Source organism: Ylistrum balloti, unplaced genomic scaffold (assembly GCF_031769215.1).
Source record: "Ylistrum balloti isolate Yb309-2 unplaced genomic scaffold, AGI_CSIRO_Ybal_v1 Utg370598, whole genome shotgun sequence".
Lineage (NCBI taxonomy): Eukaryota > Metazoa > Mollusca > Bivalvia > Pectinida > Pectinidae > Ylistrum > Ylistrum balloti.
The window spans coordinates 644,449-657,003 of NW_026782370.1; the positions used below are offsets into that span (position 1 = coordinate 644,449).

At 37.2% G+C, this 12,555-nt stretch overlaps 1 long non-coding RNA gene across 1 annotated transcript; it reads left to right on the top strand.

Annotated features, from left to right (window-relative positions):
- The first annotated feature begins 848 nt into the window (after window positions 1-848).
- LOC132556885 (uncharacterized) lies at window positions 849-11,242 on the top strand. Its single transcript, XR_009554485.1, has 2 exons — window positions 849-1,207; window positions 10,261-11,242. It is a non-coding gene; the product is annotated as an uncharacterized LOC132556885 (long non-coding RNA).
- The last annotated feature ends 1,313 nt before the right edge of the window (window positions 11,243-12,555 follow it).

Below are 12,555 nucleotides of genomic sequence, written 5' to 3' on the forward strand. Positions count from 1 at the left end.
TTTTTTTTTCTTGGTGAATTATCGACATCACTGATAATGTAAATGTATTTTGTGTTTATTAGTGAGTCACCCTTTATTATCAGAAGGACGGATAAATCATCCGATGAGATGAGATTTTGAAGATCAGATTGATATTTGCCATAATTAATTATTGAAATGTAATCGCCATTCCGGGCGGGATTACGTAACTAGGATTCCTTTTGTCTCATTGCCCTGTAATGAAACTTGGAAATCGATGGCATACTGTCACAACGGCGACGCCAGACCATGACACCACCTCTGGCTGGGAATGTAACGATATGCATATTTCATCACTGAAAGAAATATTCTATGCATACCGATACATATTTTTCCAAAATGGGCGTCGTTTTTTTGTTTATTTTTTTTAAAATTACAAATTCAAATATTTTCGCGTGACAGGATGCATACCAGAGACGTGTTATATAGTCTCTGCTTATAACAAACACGTATATAATATGAAAATGAGATTAATGCAACTTGCCTTTCACCTAGTCACCTAGGTGTTATGGGTTCGATTCATTTACCCTTGTGACCCCTTCCTTACCCTAAAACCAACTTATTTCAATAGTTATTATTGTGTGTATATATATAACCAGAACGATTAGAGTGTACAAAATAGTTTTGTCTGTACGTTTTACACATGAAAATGAAGAAAAATCAATTCATGAAAGATATGCAATGTGTAGTAGGAGTCTAAGCACAAAAGGGACATGACATGTGTGTAATATAATTTGTGATGTTGTGGGTGAGGGGGAGGGAGAGGGGGAGAGAGAGTCTCCCCTCACCATTGACTAGCTTATACCACGTGCTGATAGTATACGTTCCAGACTGATTTTTATACATTAATCAAATGAAACAACAGTACCCGCGGTATACAAGCGATAAAGTTATCTCTGGGCTATCAGTGAATTATGAACAGAAATTATGCTATCGTACACACTGGGCGAAAGTCTCAAAGTATGATTCACAGCAGAGCATACAAACTACCTCTCTCCTTTCCCCAGTAATATATTCTCAGTCAGCCTCCGGTTGCAGACACGAGAGAGTGTTTTTCACGCGAGTTTGTGTGTGCATGTTCTTCTACATTAACAAGCGCGTGTTTTAAGAAAGTGAAGCTCGTCTACGTGAGTTCCAGCCGCTGAATCAGACTGTGTGTTTACAGGGATATTACGATATAAACCCTTTGGTAAGTACATCACAGCAGGAATATCACGCATACAACTTTAATGTAGATCAAAGAAATAGTCCAGGTGATCGAATTCAGGGAACTTGTACTTAGGAATGAATTGAAATGTAACATTTAATGAAATTATAGAAGTTTTTAAAATGTCTTTTTGGTGGATATATCGTTCAATATAGTATCCATATTTGGAATGAGCGCGCATTCTTCCGGTTTCTTTGGGAAATAAAGTTGTTACCTGTAGGAATCAATGGAGCTTATACTCTCAGTTCACTTGAATTTAAATATCAAAAATCTTAATTACTGTGAAAATACCCTAAATTACAGGGGATTCATGTAAGAATATTGGGTAAAACAAATACTACGTGATGAAAAGTTCGGACAGATCTCCATGGTTTTCTGTCTGCCTGTAAAATGAAAGAAGACGATATCGACATGGACAGATTATACGGGTCACTATATAAACAACGCTCACCTCCCAATATATCGTCACTCCGCAGGATGCTTCTCTTTATATAATGTACCTCTCTGTATAATGTACCTCTCTGTATAATGTACCTATCTCTATATAATGTACCTCTCTATATAATGTACCTCTCTGTATAATGTACCTCTCTGTATAATGTACCTATCTATATAATGTACCTCTCTATATAATGTACCTCTCTGTATAACCTACCTCTCTGTATAATGTACCTCTCTATATAATGTACCTCTCTGTATAATGTACCTCTCTATATAATGTACCTCTCTGTATAATGTACAACTCTATATAATGTACCTGTCTATATAATGTACATCACTATATAATGTACATCTCTATATAATCTACATCTCTATATAATGTACCTCTCTATATAATGTACCTGTCTATATAATGTACCTATCTCTGTATAATGTACCTCTCTGTATAATGTACCTCCCTGTATAATGTACACCTCTATATAATGTACCTGTCTATATAATGTACCTCACTATATAATGTACCTCTCTATATAATGTACCTCTCTATATAATGTACCTCTCTGTATAATGTACCTGTCTATATAATGTACCTCTCTATATAATGTACCTGTCTATATAATGTACCTATCTCTGTATAATGTACCTCTCTGTATAATGTACCTCCCTGTATAATGTACACCTCTATATAATGTACCTGTCTATATAATGTACCTCTCTATATAATGTACCTGTCTGTATAATGTACCTCCCTGTATAATGTACCTCTCTGTATAATGTACCTGTCTATATCATGTACCTCTCTGTATAATGTACATCTCGATATAATGTACCTCTCTATATAATGTACTTATCTCTATATAATGTACCTCTCTGTATAATGTACCTCTCTATATAATGTACCTCTCTATATAACGTACCTCTTTGTATAATGTACCTCTCTTTATAATGTACTTATCTCTATATAATGTACCTCTCTATGTAATGTACCTATCTCTATATAATGTACCTCTCTATATAATGTACCTCTCTATGTAATGTACCTATCTCTATATAATGTACCTCTCTATATAATGTACCTCTCTATATAACATACCTCTCTATATAATGTACCTCACTGCATAATGTACCTCTCTATATAATGTACCTCCCTGTATAACGTACCTCTCTGTATAATGTACCTATCTATATAATGTACCTCTCTATATAATGTACCTCTCTATATAATGTACCTCTCTATATAATGTACCTCCCTGTATAACGTACCTCTCTGTATAATGTACCTATCTATATAATGTACCTCTCTATATAATGTACCTCTCTATATAATGTACCTCTCTATATAATGTACCTCCCTGTATAACGTACCTCTCTGTATAATGTACCTATCTATATAATGTACCTCCCTGTATAATGTACCTCTCTGTATAATGTACCTATCATTATAACGTACCTCTCTGTATAATGTTATATACCTGTCTATATGGTGTATCTCTCTTTATGATATTCTTTCCTTGTAATGTACCTCTCATCCTCATATTCTCTATGTAACCCTCTGTATATAAAGTACACATAACGTACCTCTGTATATAATATATCTCTCTGTATGATGTACCTCTCCGTATGATATACCTATCTGTATTATAATCCTTGTAATATACTGTCCTCCCTATACAATGTCCCTCTCTATATACTGTACCTCCCTATATAATGTCCCTCTCTATATACTGTCCTCCCTATACAATGTCCCTCTTTATATACCTACCTATACAATGTCCCTCTCTATATACTGTACCTCCCTATAAAATGTCCCTCTCTATATACTGTCCTCCCTATACAATGTCCCTCTCTATATACTGTCCTCCCTATACAATGTCCCTCTCTATATACTGTACCTCCCTATACAATGTCCCTCTCTATATACTGTACCTCCCTATACAATGTCCCTCTCTATATACTGTACCTCCCTATACAATGTCCCTCTCTATATACTGTACCTCCCTATACAATGTCCCTTTCTATATATTGTACCTCCCTATACAATGTCCCTCTCTATATACTGTACCTCCCTATACAATGTCCCTCTCTATATACTGTACCTCCCTATACAATGTCCCTCTCTATATACTGTACCTCCCTATACAATGTCCCTTTCTATATACTGTACCTCCATATACAATGTCCCTCTCTATATACTGTACCTCCCTATACAATGTCCCTCTCTATATACTGTACCTCCCTATACAATGTCCCTTTCTATATACTGTACCTCCCTATACAATGTCCCTCTCTATATACTGTACCTCCCTATACAATGTCCCTCTCTATATACTGTCCTACCTATACAATGTCCCTTTCTATATACTGTACCTCCCTATACAATGTACCTCTCTATATACTGTCCTACCTATACAATGTCCCTATCTATATAATGTACCTCCCTATACAATGTCCCTCTCTATATACTGTACCTCCCTATACAATGTCCCTCTCTATAAACTGTACCTCCCTATATAATGTCCCTATCTATATACTGTACCTCCCTATACAATGTCCCTCTCTATATACTGTACCTCCCTATACAATGTCTCTCTCTATATACTGTACCTCCCTATACAATGTCCCTCTCTATATACTGTACCTCCCTATACAATGTCCCTCTCTATATACTGTACCTCCCTATACAATGTCCCTTTCTATATACTGTACCTCCCTATACAATGTCCCTCTCTATATACTGTACCTCCCTATACAATGTCCCTCTCTATATACTGTACCTCCCTATACAATGTCCCTTTCTATATACTGTCCTACCTATACAATGTCCCTATCTATATACTGTACCTCCCTATACAATGTCCCTCTCTATAAACTGTACCTCCCTATATAATGTCCCTATCTATATACTGTACCTCCCTATACAATGTCCCTCTCTATATACTGTCCTCCCTATACAATGTCCCTCTCTATATACTATACCTCCCTCTCTTTATGACATATCTCTCCGTATGATATACCTTTCATTATATAACTTGAATTACATATATGATATATATCAGACAAGTGCCTCTGTATAAATTGTAGCTTGATTTTAAACACTTATGTCTCTATAGTGCACGTGTGATATAAGAGCATTGATGTTTTGTTTGAATTATGACAAGTGCGTGTTACGTCGTTTTATAGACAAAACACGGATATGTGTACCCTGATAAAAGTGATTAAATTTCCGTGATAACATCCTCACGATTTCCGCTACACACCAAACCCAGTGATATCACCGAATAACTAAAATTATGGAAATGTCCAAGGTTTGTTTACTCAACAACCGAGATAAAGTATCACTCTGTGATCTAGATAACTGACTTACTTTTGATACCGCGCATTTCATTTACAATTTTCATATCAAATATTTACATCAGACAAGTACCTGCATTAAAATGTTTCTGATTGCCCGTAAAATGTTTATTTTGACGAGAAATATAAACATTTCTTTATCTTGCCGATCTTTTTGAAACCTCGATGTTTTTAGTTTGCTCCTCAAAGCAGAAGAACTTGAGAACTTTTTTTTCTTTTTTCTTCTTTTTTCTAAACGTTGTTCCAAATTGGCAATTATAGATGTATATGTTTTTGTTCACGTCGTTATGCTTGCCAAGAATGTAATTACGTTTTGAAGTCACGTGGTGTTCTGGACGGGATATTGTAATAAGTTTGATTACAGTTGGCCACGTGCTAATTCAAATGGATAACATGAAAGCACATCTATTGAAGTCAAAATCTATGCGCATCTGCATGTTAGACATGTACTAAGTAATGTACTCCCAAATGTGGCTATCCGATCAGGTTAATAATACCCAGTTACCTTTGGCCTTCCTAGCCAATTACACAACCACACGTCTCTCGATGACTGTCACAAATTTTGTTGTGAGTTTGCATGACTTGTAAATTGGTAATCTAGAATTTTTACGACACATGCAGAATGCAACCAATTCCTCCAGGGAAAATTTTTGTTTGAAAGCCTTCAACATTTCCAGCTACTGCACACAACGTTATTTCGTGTATATCATGAGTTCAATATGAAATGGATTTTTTTATAACGACTAGTCGCGATGGGTGGAAAGTTCAACAGCTGTTGTACACTGTGTAAACTACTGAGCTCGGGTTTGAATCACATCCTTTAAATAACATCGTTAGTCAACAGCTGATCATTAGAGTTGCCTCCTAAGACCGCCTTGTAAATCCAATAACGTATATTGTGCACGTGCACGTGTGTGTGCGCTGCAGACTTATGAACTATTCATAACAGCGGCAGGGATTTAAGTGTCACACATGACACCTCTCTACTCTGGTGTGGAGAAACTCGTGCTTCACTTTAAACATAACAGTCATTTACATAACCATCAGCGTGGGTACTAAATGTATTACTCACATTACGGTCAAAAGCTCTGTCGGAATGCTCCAGACGAGAGCATCACTGCTCAGCACGCGCTATTTAAACGTCTTCTGTTGGTGACCTATTGGTGTTACAAAAGATTAGACCCGACATCTCGGAGAGACTAAGGAAATTCCGCAGTTAACGGTTTTAAACAATCGGGGTTATCTTTTTGTTACGTTGTCGCCTTCGCTTGATACAGATAATTTTAGTGAATGAATTGTAAAAACACCAATTATTACAGTTACGAGTGCATCATGTGACTTTGCACTAATATGTAACTATCGAATACCCCTAACCATAAACATTACATTTTGAAATTGCATAATCTAATAACGAATTGCCATTTTTGTTTTGCTACGAGAACGTGCGGGATCACTGTTACCATACACAGAAAAATTAAATATCTTTATATAGCACTACGTGTTACCTGTGACAGTCGAAAATTATTTTTTGCAGAAATATGTATCGATTTTTTAATAAACATTTTTGATAGTTGTAACAAGCAATTATAATGGTCTGAATATGACTGCTTTCCTGCACTTGCAACTCGTCCAGGTAGCCAACAGTGAAAAAAATGTTTAAAAAAAAACTCACTGATCACGAAAGCAATGTTTTAGTCTGTAAAGGTTGAAAGTTTGTCCAGACTTGCTGAACACGTCATATGAGAAGCACAATATTGCTGAAGTTAGTAAGTATACCATCTTGTAAAAGATAACTCTCGGCCTCCAACATGTAGCTTTAATATTGTCGTAACGATATTGTAGACATTTTATTCTCAAAACAAGTATTGAGTAAAGGTCATTCACATCTTTAATGAAAATCCGAGGACTCCAGGAGTTATTTCCCTTTACTTACATCTTGTATGTGCGATAGATATACTACTGACCCCAGCTGAAAACGGAACCAGGGTCCATTTCCAACGTTAAAAACGTGAAAACGTTGAAAATGGACTTTGGAAGAGGGTTGATTTAACTTAACACTGTAAGATGTGCAAAAGAAATTTATACAATATTGAGTGATATTGATGACTTATTTGACCTGTGACCTTTGGAGACCTGTTCATTGGCCTTTGACACAGCTTTGCATTGTAACGATATGCAAAAGAAAACTATGCAATATATATAGATATTAATGATATGTTTGACCTGTAACCTTTGGTGACCTATATATCGCCATTTGGCCATCAGAAAATTGTTGGGAATGGATGACAATGTGCCGTATGGACATTTGTTAGGCAATTAAAAGTAGATCATACTGATAAGCATTGATGGCCAATCTACCAGTCACCTTGGATGACTTTTACAAAACTATTTTAAACCCCATGTAGAAGTGGACAAATTACTTAAGTTTGTTAGTTTTCATATACTGGGAGTTTTTCTCTTTCTCTGGAGAAATATTGATATCATCTGATATGAACTCTTTTACTACCAATAAGATTGGTGATATATCTATTTGCCTGAACATAAATCTGCAGTGTAATCATATGTGGAATTAAATGTGTAATCTTCAGTGGCCTATAGTTGTGAGAGTTGAAGTGTAATGACAAAAGCGAAGATTATTCCCAGTGTCACAGGGCCGAATGTACATGAGATCTTTAATTGCCGATCTGTTAAGACAGTGGCCTGAGTGGAACATTGAAAAAATATGTCGACGACATTTTATATCTTTTGGTCTTACATTTTCGACAACTGAGGAATGGCAGGCTTTATTTTATTCTCTTTCACGTTGGATATAAGGACGGAGAAGCCATGTGCACTTGTCTCGTTGTGTATTACCGGAATTCAGTGTTGACATATCAGTATGCGGAGTCTGTGTTGTGTATTACCGGAAGTCAGTGTTGTGTTGACAGTCTGTGTTGTGTATTACCGGAAGTATGCAGAGTCTGTGTTGTGTATTACCGGAAGTCAGTGTTGACATATCAGTATGCAGAGTCTGTGTTGTGTATTACCGGAAGTCAGTGTTGACATATCAGTATGCAGAGTCTGTGTTGTGTATTACCGGAAGTCAGTGTTGACATATCAGTATGCGGAGTCTGCGTTGTGTATTACCGGAAGTCAGTGTTGACATATCAGCATGCGGAGTATGTGTTGTGTATTACCGGAAGTCAGTGTTGACATATCAGTATGCGGAGTCTGTGTTGTGTATTACCGGAATGTTGATGTTTACGAAGCATACCTTACGATAACACAATTACTTATCCGTAATGAAAAGGATGGTCTTCACAATTATCTTACCATAACGTGTAGTAAAGGCCGTTATTGTTTAACAAAGTACATCTACCTACATTCCGTGCTCCGCATACCGATCGCATGAAGGACAGTTTGTGGCAGCTGGCGAAATGTCGCGTGAAAACTGCACTCGCGGAGATCGTAATTACCTGGTTTGTGTTTATTATTGTGTGACGAGGAACATGAAACCAGAGAAGCCTATGTGTTATATGTATATGATAATGTCATAAAACGATTAGGGGATGAATTCTGATTTTATTTCCTATTAATTCAATATATATATATAACAAGATGACGGCACACTCGTGTACCGTTGGCGATCGAGGAAAATTTATCTCTCCGGAAATCAAACAGTTTTACAAATACCTAAAGGAAACTCGATACGATAAGGTACTTTAATTATGTTAACAATACATCTTTTGATGACGCTAGCGTCTTTGAGTATTTTATGCAATAGTGTCTGAAAACGCGCCATGATTACCTACGGTATTTGTATAAAACAGTATAATCGCAGGGACTCGGTCATTTTTCATTCGTGAAAATGAAACTTCGTATATTAATGTATTAACCATATTAAGTATATGTGTTTTAATGTCACGTAATGTTCAAAAAATATATATAATTGAAGACGCTGACGTCGAGTGTGATACATATGTATACTGAAAATCTAACTCTCCGTCAATTTGGGGGAAAAACATAACTATATTGATTATTTTTAGATATATTTTCTCAACAGCCTTTATGATTCTTACTGTTGCTGATTAAACTTCCTGTCGACTTTTCGATGGACCGCCAAGATGTAAATGATCCCATAATTCTGTGCGCTCCGCCATATTGTCCTGCCTTCGAGGATCCTCCAGTGCAATGCTAGTTCCTGACTGGTGCAATCTCAATCTAGATATTTTCATGAGCACTTTATTTGTCAGCTTGGACTGTATTCAAAGATGGCATCTTTGTTTATAGTATACGATTGCCGCTAGGGGTCGCTGATAAATCAGGAAGCTGGGATAGGTATTGATGGGCTGAAACCGTAACTGTGTGACGTTTAGCCAAAAAATGTGTCATACAACCACTCTTTATCGAATTATAATAACAGATGGTACAGAATATAAGCTGAGTCTTGACTTTAACCAGTTGACTATCTTCAAGAACCCTCTTTGAAAAGAAATTTTGAGTTTTTTCTAAACAGTTTGAAACACGTAGTCAACATATAATCTGTCAATACCTGTATTAAGTACGTAAGACCAAACCTCAGACGTATGTAATGCAAGTGCCATCTTCTGTAATATATCCATATACATTACGTAATGCTACGTGCGAACATGATTTCATTTTAAAAGTTTCCGGATATTATCACTACAGAGAATAATGACAGTAAATGAGTATGTGTGGTCTCGTTATACCGGGGTGGCTGATACTGGCTTGTGTTACATTGTTTTCACTTATAACTGTTTTCTACGCTGATGTAATTTCAAGATCATAATCAATTATCAAAACGTAATAAAAGAATTACCGTTCAGTTTCCATGGCGACCCAAAGGTTATCCAGTATACAATGAACTATTTTAAACTGTGTAAAAAGCACATTGCATATCAGCTACATGTTTATAAAATGTAGCTATTCAAAACGGGAAAATAACTGAGAAATATGACGCCAACAACTGTTTTATTAGATTAATGATGAAACGAAATAATTTTATATTATAACCACTAGTATAGTGAACTTCCTACCCGCCCCAATGTTCTTGATCCGTTCAGATTCAACAAATATGCTTGAAACCCATAAAATTGTTAACTGAAATCCACGATAGAAGTGACCATGCTTGGCAATGCAAGCTTGTACACTTTACAACAGCCACCGAATGTCCATTATAAATATAGATATGGTAACATGACCTTATTAAGTTTATAGTCCATTTTCTTATTTGTGTTTTACAGAAAAAATCCAGCAATGACAGAATCAACATGGCAACCCTGGGCAGATAACGTCACCCTCCAACCAAAAGGAAACGCCGTGTTTCACGCGGCCATATTTGGCTTTGACGGAGCGCTATGGGGTAGGAGTTCGAAAGATAACCGGGGACCGACCCCTCAGGAAGGTGTTGCCCTCGCTTACATACTGTCGAGTGAAGAAAAACGAGATTTAGCTCTACAAAATGGAATTTATTACTGTAACTGCAAATTCAATGTCATCTTCGCTGAAAATGGCGAGGTTAAGGCAGTGAAGGGGGCACGGGATAATTGCCCTTCGGAACTCCTTGTCGTCAAACGTTGTAAGATGTGTTTCATTTTAGCTATAGGGAACGGAGAAAGAAGAGGTGATGTAGTGGATTCACTATTTAAAACAGCTAATAGCCTTACAGATGCTGGATATTAACAACGTTGCCATAGTAATATGATGTCATTTAAATTTATGTAGGGAATTTATCACCATTTCCAACGAAGAATTGCCGTCTGCGAGAGAGTTCGAAGGCCTAGTTAAGTGTAAGCTAACGTGGTGTTCAGAGTAATTGACGTGTGTTTGGGAAATTGACATCTTCGAAGTGTTTAAAAAAAATAAACATGTTACTCAGCTGAAGGACAACCGTCCCAGGGTCGTAATCGCATGTTGTGGAGTTAGGGCGACATTCATCGGAATGGTGCATATACACATTAATGGAGCATACTTTTATGTTCGTCTGAATATGATGTTTGTGTATAAGTGAACGCTTATAGTCTATTTTCATATCGTCATTGTGCGTGATACTACACTGCCAAGTCCTTACCATCCTGATCATTGATATATGGTGCTTTAAATGTGTTTGGTATATTGTACTTGATAATGCATTTTGTCAAATTAAAAAGATGTATAATTCAGAAAATAGATTTTCAAAATATTCAGTGCTATGGATATTAAAGGTTCGTTTTCTGCTTAAGATAATCGAGTACTTCAATGTATTACATAGGAAACATATTGAACACAAACATCAAACGAAAAAAACCAATGGCGATTAGCGACGAATTCAAGAAACCCTGAGATCCAACCTAACAACCTACTGCTATTTACTTCAAGTCAAAACTAATCCTGATGCCATCCTTTACAACCTTCTCCTAGTAGCCCGGTTGTCTTTCCTTACCTACTGGTTAGAGTAACTAAGATTTCAGCCCTAACAACATTTCCTTTGTAACTCCTTTCTTACACACCTGATATCCACCCCACTACAACCTATCCCTAATAACCCTGATATCCACCCCACTACAACTTACCCCTAGTAACACTGATATCCACCCCGCTATAACCTACCCCTAGTAACCCTGATATCCACCCCACTAAAACCTATCTCTAGTAACCCTGATATCCACCCCACTACAACCTATCTCTAGTAACCCTGATATCCACCCCACTACAACCTATCTCTAGTAACCCTGATATCCACCCCACTACAATCTATCCCTAGAAACCCTGATATCCACCCCACTACAACCTATCCCTAGTAACACTGATATCCACCCCACTACAGCCTATCCCTAGTAACCCTGATATCCATCCCACTACAACCTATCCCTAGAAACCCTGATGTCCACTACTTTGACATACCCTAAGCAAGCCTGATGTCCACCCTTACAACCTCTCCCTAGAAACAAAGCTGTTGACCCTTTAACCTAGCCCTGGTAACCCTTCATTACAACCTACCCTTCGTTGCTCTTATGTCTTCCCTTACAAATTATCCTTAGTAACCGTTTTGTCATCGCTTTTAACCTACCCCTAGAAACCCTGACGTCTCTCCTTACAATGCCTATAGTAACCAAGATGTTCGCTCCTACAAGCTTTAATCATGCTTGGTTTCTCCTGTACAACCTATTCCTAGTAACCCTGATACCCACTCCACTACTACCTATCCCTAGTAACCCTGATGTCCACTACTTTGGCATACCCTAAGCAAGCCTGATGTCCACCCTTACAACCTCTCCCTAATAACCAGGCTGTTGACCCTTTAACCTAGCCCTGGTAACCCTTCATTACAACCTACCCTTCGTTGCTCTTATGTCCTCGCTTACAAATTATCCTTAGTAACCGTTATGTCATCGCATTTAACCTACCCCTAGAAACCCTGACGTCTCTCCTTGCAATCCCTATAGTAACTAAGATGTTCGCTCCTACAAGCTTTAATCATGCTTGGTTTCTCCTGTACAACCTATTCATAGTAACATTGATATCTTCATTTACAACCTACGCCTAGTACACCTGATGTC